Source organism: Pelophylax lessonae (assembly GCF_965119305.1).
Source record: "Pelophylax lessonae genome assembly, chromosome: 10".
Lineage (NCBI taxonomy): Eukaryota > Metazoa > Chordata > Amphibia > Anura > Ranidae > Pelophylax > Pelophylax lessonae.
In genome coordinates, this window is record NC_138777.1 from 135,680,547 (window position 1) to 135,703,202 (window position 22,656).

A 22,656-nucleotide genomic window follows, 5' to 3' on the forward strand; every position below is an offset into this window, starting at 1 on the left:
CGCCTAACGACTATATGCGTCGGCCATTAAAAGCTAAATACTGGGGTTATGGCAGAAGATAGCCCCCATAACCCCGGTATTTTTTGAAACGGCGGGCGGTCGGCTTTCAGATAAGGGTGGTCCCAGTGGCGGATTCGCCGCGGAATTACCCTTACGGTGCAGGGGAAGAGGTGCCCCCCCCCCCTCCTGCCGCGTCCCAGACGTTTTCCCAGCTTACCGGACCCGCCGGCAGCGGGGAAAACTATCCGGTCCCGGATCCTCAGAGACAGGAAGTCGAGTGAGGGCAAGATGGCCCTCACTCAACTCTATGGTCTTGGAGGACCGGAGCTACGTCAAAAGATGTTGCCTAGCAACCGGTTTAAAGGGCCGCTTTTTTTTTTTTGCTTTTTTTTTTTCCTCTTTCAACAATTTTTTTTTTTTTTCTTTTTTAGTGTAGTTGTGAGGTGTGAGGTCTTTTTGACCCCAGATCTCACAATAAAGAGGACCTGTCATGCCTATTTCTATTACATTGATGTTTACATTCCTTGTAATAGGAATAAAAATTATCAAAACATTTTTTTTTTTTTAAACTGTGTAAAAATAAAAAAATAATAAATAAAATAAATAAGAAAAAAAAAAAAAAAAAAAATTAAAGCGCCCTGTCCCCGTTAGCTCGCGCGCAGAAGCAAACGCATACGCAAGTCCCGCCCACATATGTAAACGGTGTTCAAACCATACATGTGAGGTATCGCCGCGATCGTTAGAGCGAGAGCAATAATTTAAGCCCTAGACCTCTTCTGTAACTCTAAGCTAGTAACCTGCAGAAATTTTTAAAATGTTGCCTATGGGGATTTTTAAGTACCAATGTTTGGCGCCATTCTGTGAGCATGCGCAATTTTGAAGCATGACATGTTGGGTATCTAATTACTCGGCGTAACATTATCGTTCACATTATGGAAAAAAAATTTGCTAAATTTACTGTTTTCTTATTTTTTAGATCAAAAAAGTGATTTTTTTTCAAAAAAATCGCATTTGGAAGACTGCTGCGCAAATATGGTGTGATAAAAAATATTGCAACGATCTCCATTTTATTCTCTAGGGTCTCTGCTAAAAAAAAATATATAATGTTTGGGGGTTCCAAGTAGTTTTCTAGCAAAAAAATGATTTTAGCTTGTAAACACCAAGTGTCAAAAATAGGCCCAGTCTTAAAGTGGATAAATGGACAACTTTGTGTAAAGCGCTACTTGGATGTTAAGCCTATGTATGTGGCCAGGCTGTGAAAAAGTGTTACACATGTGGTATCGCCATACTCAGGAGGAATAGCAGAATGTATTTTGGGGTGCAATTTTTGCTATGTACATGCTATGTGTTAGAAATATTGCATAAATGTACAGCTTTGTGTAAAAAAAAATGTGTTTTCATTTTCTTTCCACATTTTCCAAAAACTTGTGGAAAAAAATGACATATTCAAAAGACTCATTATGCCTCAAAAATTATACGTTGGGGTGTTTGCTTTCCAAAATGGGGTCATTTTATAGGGGTTTCCATTGTCCTGGTGCTCCAGGGCCTTCAAAAGTACGATAGGTTGTCAGGAAATTATATGTGAAATTTGTGCTCCTAGAATGCCGGACGGTGCTGGTTGGATGTTAGGCCTCTGTATGTGGCCAGGCTGTGAAAAAGTCTCACACATGTGGTATCGCCATACTCAGAAGGAGTAGTAGAATGTGTTTTGGGGTGTAGTTGCAAGTATACATGTGCTGTGTGAGAGAAATAACCTGTTAATACGGCAATTTGTAAAAAAAAATAAAATAAAAAAAAAATCTTCATTTTGCAAAGCATTGTGGGAAAAAATTACAACTTCAAAAAACTCACCATGCCCCTTATTAAATACCTTGGAATGTCTACTTTCCAAAAAGGGGTCATTTGGGGGGTATTTGTACTTTCCTGACTTTTTAGTGTCTCAAGAAATGAGATAGGCCTTCAGTACATCAGGTGTGATCAAGTGTGATCAATTTTCAATGATTCACACCATAGCTTGTGGACTCTATAACTTTCACAAAGACCAAATAATATACACTTACTTGGGTTATTTTTACCAAAGATAAGTAGCAGTATAAATTTTGGCCAAAATTTGTGAAGAAAAATTACTAATTTGCAAAATTTTATGACAGAAACAAAGAAAAATGCGTTTTTTCACAATATTTTCAGTCTTTTTTTATTTATAGCACAAAAAATAAAAAACCCAGTAGTGATTAAATACCATCAAAAGAAAGCTCTATTTGTGTGAAAAAAAGGACACAATTTTTGAATGGGTACAGTGTTGCATGACTGAGTAATTCTCAGTCAAAGTGTGAGAGCGCTGAAAGCTGAAAATCGGTCTGGGCAGGAAGGGGGTGAAAGTGCACTGTAGGTAAGTGGTTAAAGACACTTGGAGACCAAAATACAGTCATTTTGACCAAAAAATATGTTTTTCTGGCCATTGGAGACCAAATGCAGTTATTTTGTCTAAAACCAGCTTTTTAAGGCTCTAACAGACAAAAATACAGTCATTTTGACCAAAAAAATGTTTCAGACCTTTGGTGACCTAATGCAGTTATTTTGACTAAAAAAGGCTTTTTAGACACTTGGAGACCAAAATACATGCATTATGACAAAAAAATTAGACAATTGGAGACCAAATGCAGTTATCTTGTCTAAAACCTGCTTTTTAAGACTCTAAAAGACAAAAATACAGTCATTTTGACTAAAAAAGTTTTCAGATCTTTGGTGACCAAATGCAGTTATTTTGACTAAAAAAAGGCTTTTTATTCACTTGGAGACCAAAATACATGCATTATGATACCAAAACAATGTTCAGACCATTGGAGACCAAATGCAGTTATCTTGTCTAAAACCGGCTTTTTAAGACTCTAAAAGACAAAAATACAGTCATTTTGACTGAAATTTTTTTTCAGACCTTTGGTGACCAAATGCAGTTATTTTGACTAAAAAAAGGCTTTTTATACACTTGGAGACCAAAACACATGCATTTTGACAAAAAATATAATTTTCAGTCCATTGGAGACTAAATGCGGTTATCTTGTCTACAACCGGCTTTTTATGACTCTAAAAGATACAAATACAGTCATTTTAACAAAAAATTTCAGACCTTTGGTGACCAAATGCAGTTATTTTGACTACAAAGGGCTTTTTAGACACTTGGAGACCAAAATAGAGTCATTTTGACAAATGTTTTTTTTTTCAGGCCTTTGGAGACCAAATGCAGTTATCTTGTCTAAAACTGGCTTTTTAAGACTCTAAAAGACCAAAATACAGTCATTTTGACCAAAAAATATTTTTTTTCTGGCCATTGGAGACCAAATGCAGTTATTTTGTTTAAAACCAGCTTTCCAAAGCTCTAAAAGACAAAAATACAGTAATTTTGACAAAAAAATGTTTCAGACCTTTGGTGACCAAATGCAATTATTTTGACTAAAAAAAGGCTTTTTAGACACTTCGAGACCAAAATAGAGTCATTTTTGACAAAAAAATCAGACCTTTGTTGACCAGTTATTTTGACTAAAAAAGGCTTTTTAGACAATTGGGGACAAAAATAGAGTCATTTTGACCAAAACATATTTTTTTCATGCCATTGGAGTCCAAATGCAGTTATCTTGTCTAAAACCGGCTTTTTAAGAATCTAAAAGACAAAAATACAGTCATTTTGACTAAAAAAGTTTTCAGATCTTTGGTGACCAAATGCAGTTATTTTGACTAAAAAAAGGCTTTTTAGACACTTCGAGACCAAAATAGAGTCATTTTTGACAAAAAAATCAGACCTTTGTTGACCAGTTATTTTGACTAAAAAAGGCTTTTTAGACAATTGGGGACAAAAATAGAGTCATTTTGACCAAAACATATTTTTTTCATGCCATTGGAGTCCAAATGCAGTTATCTTGTCTAAAACCGGCTTTTTAAGACTCTAAAAGACAAAAATACAGTCATTTTGACAGAAATTTTTTTTCAGACCTTTGGTGACCAAATGCAGTTATTTTGACTAAAAAATGGCTTTTTATACACTTGGAGACCAAAATACATTTATTTTGACCCAAAAAAATTCAGATCATTGGAGACCAAATGCAGTAATCTTTTCTAAAACCGGCTTTTTAAGACTCTAAAAGACAAAAATACAGTAATTTTGATTAAAAAATGTTTTCAGACAATTGGTGACCAAATGCAGTTATTTTGACTAAAAAAGGCTTTAAAGACACTTGGAGACCAAAATACAGTCATTTTGACCAAAAAATATTTTTTTCTGGCCATTGGAGACCAAATGCAGTTATTTTGTCTAAAACCAGCTTTTTAAGGCTCTAACAGACAAAAATACAGTCATTTTGACCAAAAAAATGTTTCAGACCTTAGGTGACCTAATGCAGTTATTTTGACTAAAAAAGGCTTTTTAGACACTTGGAGACAAAAATACATGCATTATGACAAAAAAATTAGACAATTGGAGACCAAATGCAGTTATCTTGTCTAAAACCTGCTTTTTAAGACTCTAAAAGACAAAAAAACAGTCATTTTGACTAAAAAAGTTTTCAGATCTTTGGTGACCAAATGCAGTTATTTTGACTAAAAAAAGGCTTTTTATTCATTTGGAGACCAAAATACATGCATTATGATACCAAAACAATGTTCAGACCATTGGAGACCAAATGCAGTTATCTTGTCTAAAACCGGCTTTTTAAGACTCTAAAAGACAAAAATACAGTCATTTTGACTGAAATTTTTTTTCAGACCTTTGGTGACCAAATGCAGTTATTTTGACTAAAAAAAGGCTTTTTATACACTTGGAGACCAAAACACATGCATTTTGACAAAAAATATAATTTTCAGTCCATTGGAGACTAAATGCGGTTATCTTGTCTACAACCGGCTTTTTATGACTCTAAAAGATAAAAATACAGTCATTTTAACAAAAAATTTCAGACCTTTGGTGACCAAATGCAGTTATTTTGACTACAAAGGGCTTTTTAGACACTTGGAGACCAAAATAGAGTCATTTTGACAAATGTTTTTTTTTCAGGCCTTTGGAGACCAAATGCAGTTATCTTGTCTAAAACTGGCTTTTTAAGACTCTAAAAGACCAAAATACAGTCATTTTGACCAAAAAATATTTTTTTTCTGGCCATTGGAGACCAAATGCAGTTATTTTGTTTAAAACCAGCTTTCCAAAGCTCTAAAAGACAAAAATACAGTAATTTTGACAAAAAAATGTTTCAGACCTTTGGTGACCAAATGCAATTATTTTGACTAAAAAAAGGCTTTTTAGACACTTCGAGACCAAAATAGAGTCATTTTAGACAAAAAAATCAGACCTTTGTTGACCAGTTATTTTGACTAAAAAAGGCTTTTTAGACAATTGGGGACAAAAATAGAGTCATTTTGACCAAAACATATTTTTGTCATGCCATTGGAGTCCAAATTCAGTTATCTTGTCTAAAACCGGCTTTTTAAGACTAAAAGACAAAAATACAGTCATTTTGACTAGACATTTTTTTCAGATCTTTGGTTACCAAATACAGTTATTTTGACTAAAAAGGCTTTAACCACTTACCGCCCGCCCGCCGTCATATGACGGCGGGACGGTGCGGCTATTATCCTGGGCGGACGTCATATGACGTGACCCAGTAAATGCACGGCAGGCGCGCGATCGCGGGCGCGCCGCCGTGCACTGCCGGTGTCGGCGTGTCCCCGGGACACAGCCGGTCACCGGCAGGGGGGAAACAGCCAATAGGCATGGCTGTTTCCCACGTGATCGGCTGTGTTCCAATGACACAGCCGATCACAATGGAGGCGGCCGGGAGATGACCGCACATGCGCGATCGGGAGCGCGCAGCGCGGTCATGTCGGTGGCACTGTGTTCCGTAGGAACACAGCTGTCACCGGCGGTAGTAAACAGTCACTGACAGTGACTGTTTACTAAGTGATCGGCTGTGAATCCATTCACAGCCGATCACAAAATGTAAACACAGAGCAGTAACTGACTGTTACTAGCTCTTCTCTCCTCATACAGTTTCCAGTATGAGGGGAGAAGAGCTAGAAATAGTGAGTTACTGCTCTGTACACATGTAAAAAGTAAAATCACACTAAAATCACAGTAATAAAGGTCCCCACACAGTCCCCAGCCCCCCCAATGTCACCTGTCACCCAACAGTCACCTCATCAGTGCCCAGAAATTGACACCCATAACGTTCACATGTGAGCGCAGCGATCGCGGGCAAAATCACCGCGATTCTGCCCGCGATCCGGAAATCATTGCAAATTGCGGGACGCCTGTGCGTTGCCCGTGATTTGCAATAGCACCCCAAACGCTGTGCGATGTTGCCGCCATTTCCGCCTGCCAAATCGCAGTAACATCGCGCAAACATCGCATGACGCCCAAAAAAGTACAAGAGTTTCTTTGGGGCGTCATGCGTTGTTTGCGTGATGTTACCGCGATTCGGCAGGCGGAAATCGCAGCAACATCGCACAGCGGGCAACGCACAGGCGTCCCGCCATTTGCAATGATTTCTGGATCGCGGGCAGAATCGCAGTGATTCTGCCCGTGATCGCTACGCTCACATGTGAATGTAGCCTAAAGTTCACCGGTCACCAGAGACTGCCATCAGTACCGCCGTGCACCATCGCCCGTCACCTGTCACCCATCAGTGACCATCGCCCCGTCACCTGTCACCCCATCAATCACCGTCACCTGTCACCCCATCAGTCATCGTCATCTGTCACCCCATCAGTCATCGTAACCTGTCACCCCATCAGTCACCGTCACCTGTCACCCCATCAGTCATCGTCACCTGTCACCCCATCAGTCACCGTCATCTGTCACCCTATCAATCATCGTCACTTGACACCCCATCAGTGATCGTCACTTGTCACCCCATCAATCATCGTCACATGTCACCCGGTCAGTGATTGTCATCTGTCACCTCATCAATCATCGTCACCTGTCACCTCATCAATCATCATCACCTGTCACCCCATCAGTCATCATCACCTGTCACCCCATCCGTCATCGTCACCTGTCACCCCATCAGTCATCGTCACCTGTCACCCCATCAGTCATCGTCACCTGTTTGCCATATACATGCAATCACTTACTGACCGCCTAACGACTATATGCGTCGGCCATTAAAAGCTAAATACTGGGGTTATGGCAGAAGATAGCCCCCATAACCCCGGTATTTTTTGAAACGGCGGGCGGTCGGCTTTCAGATAAGGGTGGTCCCAGTGGCGGATTCGCCGCGGAATTACCCTTACGGTGCAGGGGAAGAGGTGCCCCCCCCCCTCCTGCCGCGTCCCAGACGTTTTCCCAGCTTACCGGACCCGCCGGCAGCGGGGAAAACTATCCGGTCCCGGATCCTCAGAGACAGGAAGTCGAGTGAGGGCAAGATGGCCCTCACTCAACTCTATGGTCTTGGAGGACCGGAGCTACGTCAAAAGATGTTGCCTAGCAACCGGTTTAAAGGGCCGCTTTTTTTTTTTGCTTTTTTTTTTTTCCTCTTTCAACAATTTTTTTTTTTTTTTTCTTTTTTAGTGTAGTTGTGAGGTGTGAGGTCTTTTTGACCCCAGATCTCACAATAAAGAGGACCTGTCATGCCTATTTCTATTACAAGGGATGTTTACATTCCTTGTAATAGGAATAAAAATTATCAAAACATTTTTTTTTTTTAAACTGTGTAAAAATAAAAAAATAATAAATAAAATAAATAGGAAAAAAAAAAAAAAAAATTAAAGCGCCCTGTCCCCGTTAGCTCGCGCGCAGAAGCAAACGCATACGCAAGTCCCGCCCACATATGTAAACGGTGTTCAAACCATACATGTGAGGTATCGCCGCGATCGTTAGAGCGAGAGCAATAATTTAAGCCCTAGACCTCTTCTGTAACTCTAAGCTAGTAACCTGTAGAAATTTTTAAAATGTTGCCTATGGGGATTTTTAAGTACCAATGTTTGGCGCCATTCTGTGAGCATGCGCAATTTTGAAGCATGACATGTTGGGTATCTAATTACTCGGCGTAACATTATCGTTCACATTATGGAAAAAAAATTTGCTAAATTTACTGTTTTCTTATTTTTTAGATCAAAAAAGTGATTTTTTTTCAAAAAAATCGCATTTGGAAGACTGCTGCGCAAATATGGTGTGATAAAAAATATTGCAACGATCTCCATTTTATTCTCTAGGGTCTCTGCTAAAAAAAAATATATAATGTTTGGGGGTTCCAAGTAGTTTTCTAGCAAAAAAATGATTTTAGCTTGTAAACACCAAGTGTCAAAAATAGGCCCAGTCTTAAAGTGGATAAATGGACAACTTTGTGTAAAGCGCTACTTGGATGTTAAGCCTATGTATGTGGCCAGGCTGTGAAAAAGTGTTACACATGTGGTATCGCCATACTCAGGAGGAATAGCAGAATGTATTTTGGGGTGCAATTTTTGCTATGTACATGCTATGTGTTAGAAATATTGCATAAATGGACAGCTTTGTGTAAAAAAAAATGTGTTTTCATTTTCTTTCCACATTTTCCAAAAACTTGTGGAAAAAAATGACATATTCAAAAGACTCATTATGCCTCAAAAATTATACGTTGGGGTGTTTGCTTTCCAAAATGGGGTCATTTTATAGGGGTTTCCATTGTCCTGGTGCTCCAGGGCCTTCAAAAGTACGATAGGTTGTCAGGAAATTATATGTGAAATTTGTGCTCCTAGAATGCCGGACGGTGCTGGTTGGATGTTAGGCCTCTGTATGTGGCCAGGCTGTGAAAAAGTCTCACACATGTGGTATCGCCATACTCAGAAGGAGTAGTAGAATGTGTTTTGGGGTGTAGTTGCAAGTATACATGTGCTGTGTGAGAGAAATAACCTGTTAATACGGCAATTTGTAAAAAAAAAATAAAATAAAAAAAATCTTCATTTTGCAAAGCATTGTGGGAAAAAATTACAACTTCAAAAAACTCACCATGCCCCTTATTAAATACCTTGGAATGTCTACTTTCCAAAAAGGGGTCATTTGGGGGGTATTTGTACTTTCCTGACTTTTTAGTGTCTCAAGAAATGAGATAGGCCTTCAGTACATCAGGTGTGATCAAGTGTGATCAATTTTCAATGATTCACACCATAGCTTGTGGACTCTATAACTTTCACAAAGACCAAATAATATACACTTACTTGGGTTATTTTTACCAAAGATAAGTAGCAGTATAAATTTTGGCCAAAATTTGTGAAGAAAAATTACTAATTTGCAAAATTTTATGACAGAAACAAAGAAAAATGCGTTTTTTCACAATATTTTCAGTCTTTTTTTATTTATAGCACAAAAAATAAAAAACCCAGTAGTGATTAAATACCATCAAAAGAAAGCTCTATTTGTGTGAAAAAAAAGGACACAATTTTTGAATGGGTACAGTGTTGCATGACTGAGTAATTCTCAGTCAAAGTGTGAGAGCGCTGAAAGCTGAAAATCGGTCTGGGCAGGAAGGGGGTGAAAGTGCACTGTAGGTAAGTGGTTAAAGACACTTGGAGACCAAAATACAGTCATTTTGACCAAAAAATATGTTTTTCTGGCCATTGGAGACCAAATGCAGTTATTTTGTCTAAAACCAGCTTTTTAAGGCTCTAACAGACAAAAATACAGTCATTTTGACCAAAAAAATGTTTCAGACCTTTGGTGACCTAATGCAGTTATTTTGACTAAAAAAGGCTTTTTAGACACTTGGAGACCAAAATACATGCATTATGACAAAAAAATTAGACAATTGGAGACCAAATGCAGTTATCTTGTCTAAAACCTGCTTTTTAAGACTCTAAAAGACAAAAATACAGTCATTTTGACTAAAAAAGTTTTCAGATCTTTGGTGACCAAATGCAGTTATTTTGACTAAAAAAAGGCTTTTTATTCACTTGGAGACCAAAATACATGCATTATGATACCAAAACAATGTTCAGACCATTGGAGACCAAATGCAGTTATCTTGTCTAAAACCGGCTTTTTAAGACACTAAAAGACAAAAATACAGTCATTTTGACTGAAATTTTTTTTCAGACCTTTGGTGACCAAATGCAGTTATTTTGACTAAAAAAAGGCTTTTTATACACTTGGAGACCAAAACACATGCATTTTGACAAAAAATATAATTTTCAGTCCATTGGAGACTAAATGCGGTTATCTTGTCTACAACCGGCTTTTTATGACTCTAAAAGATACAAATACAGTCATTTTAACAAAAAATTTCAGACCTTTGGTGACCAAATGCAGTTATTTTGACTACAAAGGGCTTTTTAGACACTTGGAGACCAAAATAGAGTCATTTTGACAAATGTTTTTTTTTTCAGGCCTTTGGAGACCAAATGCAGTTATCTTGTCTAAAACTGGCTTTTTAAGACTCTAAAAGACCAAAATACAGTCATTTTGACCAAAAAATATTTTTTTTCTGGCCATTGGAGACCAAATGCAGTTATTTTGTTTAAAACCAGCTTTCCAAAGCTCTAAAAGACAAAAATACAGTAATTTTGACAAAAAAATGTTTCAGACCTTTGGTGACCAAATGCAATTATTTTGACTAAAAAAAGGCTTTTTAGACACTTCGAGACCAAAATAGAGTCATTTTTGACAAAAAAATCAGACCTTTGTTGACCAGTTATTTTGACTAAAAAAGGCTTTTTAGACAATTGGGGACAAAAATAGAGTCATTTTGACCAAAACATATTTTTTTCATGCCATTGGAGTCCAAATGCAGTTATCTTGTCTAAAACCGGCTTTTTAAGAATCTAAAAGACAAAAATACAGTCATTTTGACTAAAAAAGTTTTCAGATCTTTGGTGACCAAATGCAGTTATTTTGACTAAAAAAAGGCTTTTTATTCACTTGGAGACCAAAATACATGCATTATGATACCAAAACAATGTTCAGACCATTGGAGACCAAATGCAGTTATCTTGTCTAAAACCGGCTTTTTAAGACTCTAAAAGACAAAAATACAGTCATTTTGACAGAAATTTTTTTTCAGACCTTTGGTGACCAAATGCAGTTATTTTGACTAAAAAATGGCTTTTTATACACTTGGAGACCAAAACACATGCATTTTGACAAAAAATATAATTTTCAATCCATTGGAGACCAAATGCGGTTATCTTGTCTACAACCGGCTTTTTATGACTCTAAAAGATAAAAATACAGTCATTTTAACAAAAAATTTCAGACCTTTGGTGACCAAATGCAGTTATTTTGACTACAAAGGGCTTTTTAGACACTTGGAGACCAAAATAGAGTCATTTTGACAAATGTTTCTTTTTTTCAGGCCTTTGGAGACCAAATGCAGTTATCTTGTCTAAAACTGGCTTTTTAAGACTCTAAAAGACCAAAATACAGTCATTTTGACCAAAAAATATTTTTTTTCTGGCCATTGGAGACCAAATGCAGTTATTTTGTTTAAAACCAGCTTTCCAAAGCTCTAAAAGACAAAAATACAGTAATTTTGACAAAAAAATGTTTCAGACCTTTGGTGACCAAATGCAATTATTTTGACTAAAAAAAGGCTTTTTAGACACTTCGAGACCAAAATAGAGTCATTTTTGACAAAAAAATCAGACCTTTGTTGACCAGTTATTTTGACTAAAAAAGGCTTTTTAGACAATTGGGGACAAAAATAGAGTCATTTTGACCAAAACATATTTTTTTCATGCCATTGGAGTCCAAATGCAGTTATCTTGTCTAAAACCGGCTTTTTAAGACTCTAAAAGACAAAAATACAGTCATTTTGACTAAAAAAGTTTTCAGATCTTTGGTGACCAAATGCAGTTATTTTGACTAAAAAAAGGCTTTTTATTCACTTGGAGACCAAAATACATGCATTATGATACCAAAACAATGTTCAGACCATTGGAGACCAAATGCAGTTATCTTGTCTAAAACCGGCTTTTTAAGACTCTAAAAGACAAAAATACAGTCATTTTGACAGAAATTTTTTTTCAGACCTTTGGTGACCAAATGCAGTTATTTTGACTAAAAAATGGCTTTTTATACACTTGGAGACCAAAATACATTTATTTTGACCCAAAAAAATTCAGATCATTGGAGACCAAATGCAGTAATCTTTTCTAAAACCGGCTTTTTAAGACTCTAAAAGACAAAAATACAGTAATTTTGATTAAAAAATGTTTTCAGACAATTGGTGACCAAATGCAGTTATTTTGACTAAAAAAGGCTTTAAAGACACTTGGAGACCAAAATACAGTCATTTTGACCAAAAAATATTTTTTTCTGGCCATTGGAGACCAAATGCAGTTATTTTGTCTAAAACCAGCTTTTTAAGGCTCTAACAGACAAAAATACAGTCATTTTGACCAAAAAAATGTTTCAGACCTTAGGTGACCTAATGCAGTTATTTTGACTAAAAAAGGCTTTTTAGACACTTGGAGACAAAAATACATGCATTATGACAAAAAAATTAGACAATTGGAGACCAAATGCAGTTATCTTGTCTAAAACCTGCTTTTTAAGACTCTAAAAGACAAAAAAACAGTCATTTTGACTAAAAAAGTTTTCAGATCTTTGGTGACCAAATGCAGTTATTTTGACTAAAAAAAGGCTTTTTATTCATTTGGAGACCAAAATACATGCATTATGATACCAAAACAATGTTCAGACCATTGGAGACCAAATGCAGTTATCTTGTCTAAAACCGGCTTTTTAAGACTCTAAAAGACAAAAATACAGTCATTTTGACTGAAATTTTTTTTCAGACCTTTGGTGACCAAATGCAGTTATTTTGACTAAAAAAAGGCTTTTTATACACTTGGAGACCAAAACACATGCATTTTGACAAAAAATATAATTTTCAGTCCATTGGAGACTAAATGCGGTTATCTTGTCTACAACCGGCTTTTTATGACTCTAAAAGATAAAAATACAGTCATTTTAACAAAAAATTTCAGACCTTTGGTGACCAAATGCAGTTATTTTGACTACAAAGGGCTTTTTAGACACTTGGAGACCAAAATAGAGTCATTTTGACAAATGTTTTTTTTTCAGGCCTTTGGAGACCAAATGCAGTTATCTTGTCTAAAACTGGCTTTTTAAGACTCTAAAAGACCAAAATACAGTCATTTTGACCAAAAAATATTTTTTTTCTGGCCATTGGAGACCAAATGCAGTTATTTTGTTTAAAACCAGCTTTCCAAAGCTCTAAAAGACAAAAATACAGTAATTTTGACAAAAAAATGTTTCAGACCTTTGGTGACCAAATGCAATTATTTTGACTAAAAAAAGGCTTTTTAGACACTTCGAGACCAAAATAGAGTCATTTTTGACAAAAAAATCAGACCTTTGTTGACCAGTTATTTTGACTAAAAAAGGCTTTTTAGACAATTGGGGACAAAAATAGAGTCATTTTGACCAAAACATATTTTTGTCATGCCATTGGAGTCCAAATTCAGTTATCTTGTCTAAAACCGGCTTTTTAAGACTAAAAGACAAAAATACAGTCATTTTGACTAGACATTTTTTTCAGATCTTTGGTTACCAAATACAGTTATTTTGACTAAAAAGGCTTTAAAGACACTTGGAGACCAAAATACAGTCATTTTGACCAAAAAATATGTTTTTCTGGCCATTGGAGACCAAATGCAGTTATTTTGTCTAAAACCAGCTTTTTAAGGCTCTAACAGACAAAAATACAGTCATTTTGACCAAAAAAATGTTTCAGACCTTTGGTGACCTAATGCAGTTATTTTGACTAAAAAAGGCTTTTTAGACACTTGGAGACCAAAATACATGCATTATGACAAAAAAATTAGACAATTGGAGACCAAATGCAGTTATCTTGTCTAAAACCTGCTTTTTAACTACTTGCCATCCGCGCTACAGCCTATATACGGCTGCAGCGCGGACTCGAATTTTCGGGAGGCCGTTTTTAAACGGCCTCCCAGTGACACGCCCCCCGCGCGCTCCCGCGAGCGTGCAGCGGGGAGAATCTGTGTCGGCCGTGTCCCTTGGACACGGCCGATCACAGATCGTGGTGAATGGCCAATCACAGCGGCCATTCACCACGTGATCGGATCATCCAATGAGAGATGATCTCATATGTAAACATATGAGATCATCTCTCATCGCCGGCGCTCCTTCCTCACACGGAGCCTGCAGTGTGAGGAAGGAGGGAGAGCTGCACAGCGCCAGGGACAAAGAGACATGTAATCAGGGCACTGATCACCAGTGCCCTGATTACTACAAGGTAAAAACATACACACAGTGCCCCCCCATCAGTGCCCACAGTGCCCGCCATCAGTGTCCCCATCAATGCCCACAATCAGTACCCATAGTGCTGCCAGTCAGTGCCCATCAGTGCCTGCTCATCTAGGCACTGATAAGCACTGACTGGCAGCACTATGGGCACTGAGTGTGGGCACTGATGGTGCTGCCCATCAGTGCTGCCCATCAGTGCCACCCGTCAGTGTCCATCAGTGCCATCCGCCAGTGCCCATCAGTGCCGCCTCTCAGTGCCCAGCAGTGCCGCCCGCCAGTGCCGCCTCTCAGTGCCCAGCAGTGCCACCTCAGTGCCCAGCAGTGCCACCTCTCAGTGCCCAGCAGTGCCACCTATCAGTGCTCATCAGTGCCGCCTATCAGTGCCGCCTATCAGTGCCGCCTATCAGTGCCCCCTATCAGTGCCACCTATCAGTGCCACCTATCAGTGCCGCCTATCAGTGCTCATCATTGCGGCATATTAGTACCTCCTCATCAGTGCCCATAAGTGCCACCTCATCAGTGCCCATAAGTGCCGCCTCATCAGTGCCCATAAGTGCAGCCTATCAGTGCCCATCAGTGCCGCCTCATCAGCGCCCTTCAGTGAAGGAGAAAAATTTATTTTCAAAATTTACTCACAGAAAATAAGAAACTTTTTTTTTTTTTTTCAAAATTTTCTGTCTTTATTCTTTTTTTTTTGTAAAAAATAAAAAACCCAGAGATGATTAAATACCACCAAAAGAAAGCTCTATTTGTGTGAAAAAAATGATAAAAATTTCAAATGGGTACAGTGTAGCATGACCGCACAATTGTCATTCAAAGTGTGACAGCGCTGAAAGCTGAAAATTGGCCTGGATGGGAAGGGTGTTTAAGTGCACAGTAGGCAAGTGGTTAAGACTCTAAAAGACAAAAATACAGTCATTTTGACTAAAAAAGTTTTCAGATCTTTGGTGACCAAATGCAGTTATTTTGACTAAAAAAAGGCTTTTTATTCACTTGGAGACCAAAATACATGCATTATGATACCAAAACAATGTTCAGACCATTGGAGACCAAATGCAGTTATCTTGTCTAAAACCGGCTTTTTAAGACTCTAAAAGACAAAAATACAGTCATTTTGACTGAAATTTTTTTTCAGACCTTTGGTGACCAAATGCAGTTATTTTGACTAAAAAAAGGCTTTTTATACACTTGGAGACCAAAACACATGCATTTTGACAAAAAATATAATTTTCAGTCCATTGGAGACTAAATGCGGTTATCTTGTCTACAACCGGCTTTTTATGACTCTAAAAGATACAAATACAGTCATTTTAACAAAAAATTTCAGACCTTTGGTGACCAAATGCAGTTATTTTGACTACAAAGGGCTTTTTAGACACTTGGAGACCAAAATAGAGTCATTTTGACAAATGTTTTTTTTTTCAGGCCTTTGGAGACCAAATGCAGTTATCTTGTCTAAAACTGGCTTTTTAAGACTCTAAAAGACCAAAATACAGTCATTTTGACCAAAAAATATTTTTTTTCTGGCCATTGGAGACCAAATGCAGTTATTTTGTTTAAAAGCAGCTTTCCAAAGCTCTAAAAGACAAAAATACAGTAATTTTGACAAAAAAATGTTTCAGACCTTTGGTGACCAAATGCAATTATTTTGACTAAAAAAAGGCTTTTTAGACACTTCGAGACCAAAATAGAGTCATTTTTGACAAAAAAATCAGACCTTTGTTGACCAGTTATTTTGACTAAAAAAGGCTTTTTAGACAATTGGGGACAAAAATAGAGTCATTTTGACCAAAACATATTTTTTTCATGCCATTGGAGTCCAAATGCAGTTATCTTGTCTAAAACCGGCTTTTTAAGACTCTAAAAGACAAAAATACAGTCATTTTGACTAAAAAAGTTTTCAGATCTTTGGTGACCAAATGCAGTTATTTTGACTAAAAAAAGGCTTTTTATTCACTTGGAGACCAAAATACATGCATTATGATACCAAAACAATGTTCAGACCATTGGAGACCAAATGCAGTTATCTTGTCTAAAACCGGCTTTTTAAGACTCTAAAAGACAAAAATACAGTCATTTTGACAGAAATTTTTTTTCAGACCTTTGGTGACCAAATGCAGTTATTTTGACTAAAAAATGGCTTTTTATACACTTGGAGACCAAAATACATTTATTTTGACCCCAAAAAATTCAGATCATTGGAGACCAAATGCAGTAATCTTTTCTAAAACCGGCTTTTTAAGACTCTAAAAGACAAAAATACAGTAATTTTGATTAAAAAATGTTTTCAGACAATTGGTGACCAAATGCAGTTATTTTGACTAAAAAAGGCTTTAAAGACACTTGGAGACCAAAATACAGTCATTTTGACCAAAAAATATTTTTTTCTGGCCATTGGAGACCAAATGCAGTTATTTTGTCTAAAACCAGCTTTTTAAGGCTCTAACAGACAAAAATACAGTCATTTTGACCAAAAAAATGTTTCAGACCTTAGGTGACCTAATGCAGTTATTTTGACTAAAAAAGGCTTTTTAGACACTTGGAGACAAAAATACATGCATTATGACAAAAAAATTAGACAATTGGAGACCAAATGCAGTTATCTTGTCTAAAACCTGCTTTTTAAGACTCTAAAAGACAAAAAAACAGTCATTTTGACTAAAAAAGTTTTCAGATCTTTGGTGACCAAATGCAGTTATTTTGACTAAAAAAAGGCTTTTTATTCATTTGGAGACCAAAATACATGCATTATGATACCAAAACAATGTTCAGACCATTGGAGACCAAATGCAGTTATCTTGTCTAAAACCGGCTTTTTAAGACTCTAAAAGACAAAAATACAGTCGTTTTGACTGAAATTTTTTTTCAGACCTTTGGTGACCAAATGCAGTTATTTTGACTAAAAAAAGGCTTTTTATACACTTGGAGACCAAAACACATGCATTTTGACAAAAAATATAATTTTCAGTCCATTGGAGACTAAATGCGGTTATCTTGTCTACAACCGGCTTTTTATGACTCTAAAAGATAAAAATACAGTCATTTTAACAAAAAATTTCAGACCTTTGGTGACCAAATGCAGTTATTTTGACTACAAAGGGCTTTTTAGACACTTGGAGACCAAAATAGAGTCATTTTGACAAATGTTTTTTTTTCAGGCCTTTGGAGACCAAATGCAGTTATCTTGTCTAAAACTGGCTTTTTAAGACTCTAAAAGACCAAAATACAGTCATTTTGACCAAAAAATATTTTTTTTCTGGCCATTGGAGACCAAATGCAGTTATTTTTTTTAAAACCAGCTTTCCAAAGCTCTAAAAGACAAAAATACAGTAATTTTGACAAAAAAATGTTTCAGACCTTTGGTGACCAAATGCAATTATTTTGACTAAAAAAAGGCTTTTTAGACACTTCGAGACCAAAATAGAGTCATTTTAGACAAAAAAATCAGACCTTTGTTGACCAGTTATTTTGACTAAAAAAGGCTTTTTAGACAATTGGGGACAAAAATAGAGTCATTTTGACCAAAACATATTTTTGTCATGCCATTGGAGTCCAAATTCAGTTATCTTGTCTAAAACCGGCTTTTTAAGACTAAAAGACAAAAATACAGTCATTTTGACTAGACATTTTTTTCAGATCTTTGGTTACCAAATACAGTTATTTTGACTAAAAAGGCTTTAAAGACACTTGGAGACCAAAATACAGTCATTTTGACCAAAAAATATGTTTTTCTGGCCATTGGAGACCAAATGCAGTTATTTTGTCTAAAACCAGCTTTTTAAGGCTCTAACAGACAAAAATACAGTCATTTTGACCAAAAAAATGTTTCAGACCTTTGGTGACCTAATGCAGTTATTTTGACTAAAAAAGGCTTTTTAGACACTTGGAGACCAAAATACATGCATTATGACAAAAAAATTAGACAATTGGAGACCAAATGCAGTTATCTTGTCTAAAACCTGCTTTTTAAGACTCTAAAAGACAAAAATACAGTCATTTTGACTAAAAAAGTTTTCAGATCTTTGGTGACCAAATGCAGTTATTTTGACTAAAAAAAGGCTTTTTATTCACTTGGAGACCAAAATACATGCATTATGATACCAAAACAATGTTCAGACCATTGGAGACCAAATGCAGTTATCTTGTCTAAAACCGGCTTTTTAAGACTCTAAAAGACAAAAATACAGTCATTTTGACTGAAATTTTTTTTCAGACCTTTGGTGACCAAATGCAGTTATTTTGACTAAAAAAAGGCTTTTTATACACTTGGAGACCAAAACACATGCATTTTGACAAAAAATATAATTTTCAGTCCATTGGAGACTAAATGCGGTTATCTTGTCTACAACCGGCTTTTTATGACTCTAAAAGATAAAAATACAGTCATTTTAACAAAAAATTTCAGACCTTTGGTGACCAAATGCAGTTATTTTGACTACAAAGGGCTTTTTAGACACTTGGAGACCAAAATAGAGTCATTTTGACAAATGTTTTTTTTTCAGGCCTTTGGAGACCAAATGCAGTTATCTTGTCTAAAACTGGCTTTTTAAGACTCTAAAAGACCAAAATACAGTCATTTTGACCAAAAAATATATTTTTTCTGGCCATTGGAGACCAAATGCAGTTATTTTTTTTAAAACCAGCTTTCCAAAGCTCTAAAAGACAAAAATACAGTAATTTTGACAAAAAAATGTTTCAGACCTTTGGTGACCAAATGCAATTATTTTGACTAAAAAAAGGCTTTTTAGACACTTCGAGACCAAAATAGAGTCATTTTAGACAAAAAAATCAGACCTTTGTTGACCAGTTATTTTGACTAAAAAAGGCTTTTTAGACAATTGGGGACAAAAATAGAGTCATTTTGACCAAAACATATTTTTGTCATGCCATTGGAGTCCAAATTCAGTTATCTTGTCTAAAACCGGCTTTTTAAGACTAAAAGACAAAAATACAGTCATTTTGACTAGACATTTTTTTCAGATCTTTGGTTACCAAATACAGTTATTTTGACTAAAAAGGCTTTAAAGACACTTGGAGACCAAAATACAGTCATTTTGACCAAAAAATATGTTTTTCTGGCCATTGGAGACCAAATGCAGTTATTTTGTCTAAAACCAGCTTTTTAAGGCTCTAACAGACAAAAATACAGTCATTTTGACCAAAAAAATGTTTCAGACCTTTGGTGACCTAATGCAGTTATTTTGACTAAAAAAGGCTTTTTAGACACTTGGAGACCAAAATACATGCATTATGACAAAAAAATTAGACAATTGGAGACCAAATGCAGTTATCTTGTCTAAAACCTGCTTTTTAAGACTCTAAAAGACAAAAATACAGTCATTTTGACTAAAAAAGTTTTCAGATCTTTGGTGACCAAATGCAGTTATTTTGACTAAAAAAAGGCTTTTTATTCACTTGGAGACCAAAATACATGCATTATGATACCAAAACAATGTTCAGACCATTGGAGACCAAATGCAGTTATCTTGTCTAAAACCGGCTTTTTAAGACTCTAAAAGACAAAAATACAGTCATTTTGACTGAAATTTTTTTCAGACCTTTGGTGACCAAATGCAGTTATTTTGACTAAAAAAAGGCTTTTTATACACTTGGAGACCAAAACACATGCATTTTGACAAAAAATATAATTTTCAGTCCATTGGAGACTAAATGCGGTTATCTTGTCTACAACCGGCTTTTTATGACTCTAAAAGATACAAATACAGTCATTTTAACAAAAAATTTCAGACCTTTGGTGACCAAATGCAGTTATTTTGACTACAAAGGGCTTTTTAGACACTTGGAGACCAAAATAGAGTCATTTTGACAAATGTTTTTTTTTTTCAGGCCTTTGGAGACCAAATGCAGTTATCTTGTCTAAAACTGGCTTTTTAAGACTCTAAAAGACCAAAATACAGTCATTTTGACCAAAAAATATTTTTTTTCTGGCCATTGGAGACCAAATGCAGTTATTTTGTTTAAAACCAGCTTTCCAAAGCTCTAAAAGACAAAAATACAGTAATTTTGACAAAAAAATGTTTCAGACCTTTGGTGACCAAATGCAATTATTTTGACTAAAAAAAGGCTTTTTAGACACTTCGAGACCAAAATAGAGTCATTTTTGACAAAAAAATCAGACCTTTGTTGACCAGTTATTTTGACTAAAAAAGGCTTTTTAGACAATTGGGGACAAAAATAGAGTCATTTTGACCAAAACATATTTTTTTCATGCCATTGGAGTCCAAATGCAGTTATCTTGTCTAAAACCGGCTTTTTAAGAATCTAAAAGACAAAAATACAGTCATTTTGACTAAAAAAGTTTTCAGATCTTTGGTGACCAAATGCAGTTATTTTGACTAAAAAAAGGCTTTTAATTCACTTGGAGACCAAAATACATGCATTATGATACCAAAACAATGTTCAGACCATTGGAGACCAAATGCAGTTATCTTGTCTAAAACCGGCTTTTTAAGACTCTAAAAGACAAAAATACAGTCATTTTGACAGAAATTTTTTTTCAGACCTTTGGTGACCAAATGCAGTTATTTTGACTAAAAAATGGCTTTTTATACACTTGGAGACCAAAACACATGCATTTTGACAAAAAATATAATTTTCAATCCATTGGAGACCAAATGCGGTTATCTTGTCTACAACCGGCTTTTTATGACTCTAAAAGATAAAAATACAGTCATTTTAACAAAAAATTTCAGACCTTTGGTGACCAAATGCAGTTATTTTGACTACAAAGGGCTTTTTAGACACTTGGAGACCAAAATAGAGTCATTTTGACAAATGTTTCTTTTTTTCAGGCCTTTGGAGACCAAATGCAGTTATCTTGTCTAAAACTGGCTTTTTAAGACTCTAAAAGACCAAAATACAGTCATTTTGACCAAAAAATATTTTTTTTCTGGCCATTGGAGACCAAATGCAGTTATTTTGTTTAAAACCAGCTTTCCAAAGCTCTAAAAGACAAAAATACAGTAATTTTGACAAAAAAATGTTTCAGACCTTTGGTGACCAAATGCAATTATTTTGACTAAAAAAGGCTTTTTAGACACTTCGAGACCAAAATAGAGTAATTTTGACAAAAAAATCAGACCTTTGTTGACCAGTTATTTTGACTAAAAAAGGCTTTTTAGACAATTGGGGACAAAAATAGAGTCATTTTGACCAAAACATATTTTTTTCATGCCATTGGAGTCCAAATGCAGTTATCTTGTCTAAAACCGGCTTTTTAAGACTTTAAAAGACAAAAATACGGTCATTTTGACTGAAATTTTTTTGTCAGAACTTTGGTGACCAAATGCAGTTATTTTGACTAAAAAAGGCTTTTTATACACTTGGAGACCAAATGTAGTCATTTTGACTAAAAATGGCTTTTTTGACGCTTGGAGACCAAAGACAGTCATTTTCACTAAAAACTGCTTTTAAGACCATTGGAGACCAAAAACAGTTATCTTGTCTTAAACCGGCTTTTTAAGACTCTAAAAGACAAAAATACAGTCATTTTGACTAAAAAAATTCACACCTTTGGTGACCAAATGCAGTTATTTTGACTAAAAATTCTTTTTATACACTTGGAGACCAAATACAATAATTGTGACCCAAAAAAATTTCAGACCATTGGAGACCAATGAAAATTTTTCAGACCATTAGAGACCAAAAGCAGTTATCTTGTGTAAAAACCGACCTTTTAAGACTCTAAAAGACAAAAATACAGTCATTTTGAAAAAAAATGTCAGACCTTTGGTGACCAAAAGCAGTTATTTTGAATAAAAAAGGCTTTTTAGACACTTGGAGACCAAAACACATGCATTTTGACAAAAAATAAAATTTTCAGTCCATTGGAGACCAAATGCAGTTTTCTTGTCAAAAAAACGGCTTTTTATGACTCTAAAAGATAAAAATACAGTTATTTTGACAAAAAAAATGCTTTTTAGACATTTGGAGACCAAAATACATTTATTTTGACCCAAAAAAATTCAGATCATTGGAGACCAAATGCGGTAATCTTTTCTAAAACCGGCTTTTTAAGACTCTAAAAGACAAAAATACAGTAATTTTGATTAAAAAATGTTTTCAGACAATTGGTGACCAAATGCAGTTATTTTGACTAAAAAAGGCTTTAAAGACACTTGGAGACCAAAATACAGTCATTTTGACCAAAAAATATTTTTTTCTGGCCATTGGAGACCAAATGCAGTTATTTTGTCTAAAACCAGCTTTTTAAGGCTCTAACAGACAAAAATACAGTCATTTTGACCAAAAAAATGTTTCAGACCTTAGGTGACCTAATGCAGTTATTTTGACTAAAAAAGGCTTTTTAGACACTTGGAGACAAAAATACATGCATTATGACAAAAAAATTAGACAATTGGAGACCAAATGCAGTTATCTTGTCTAAA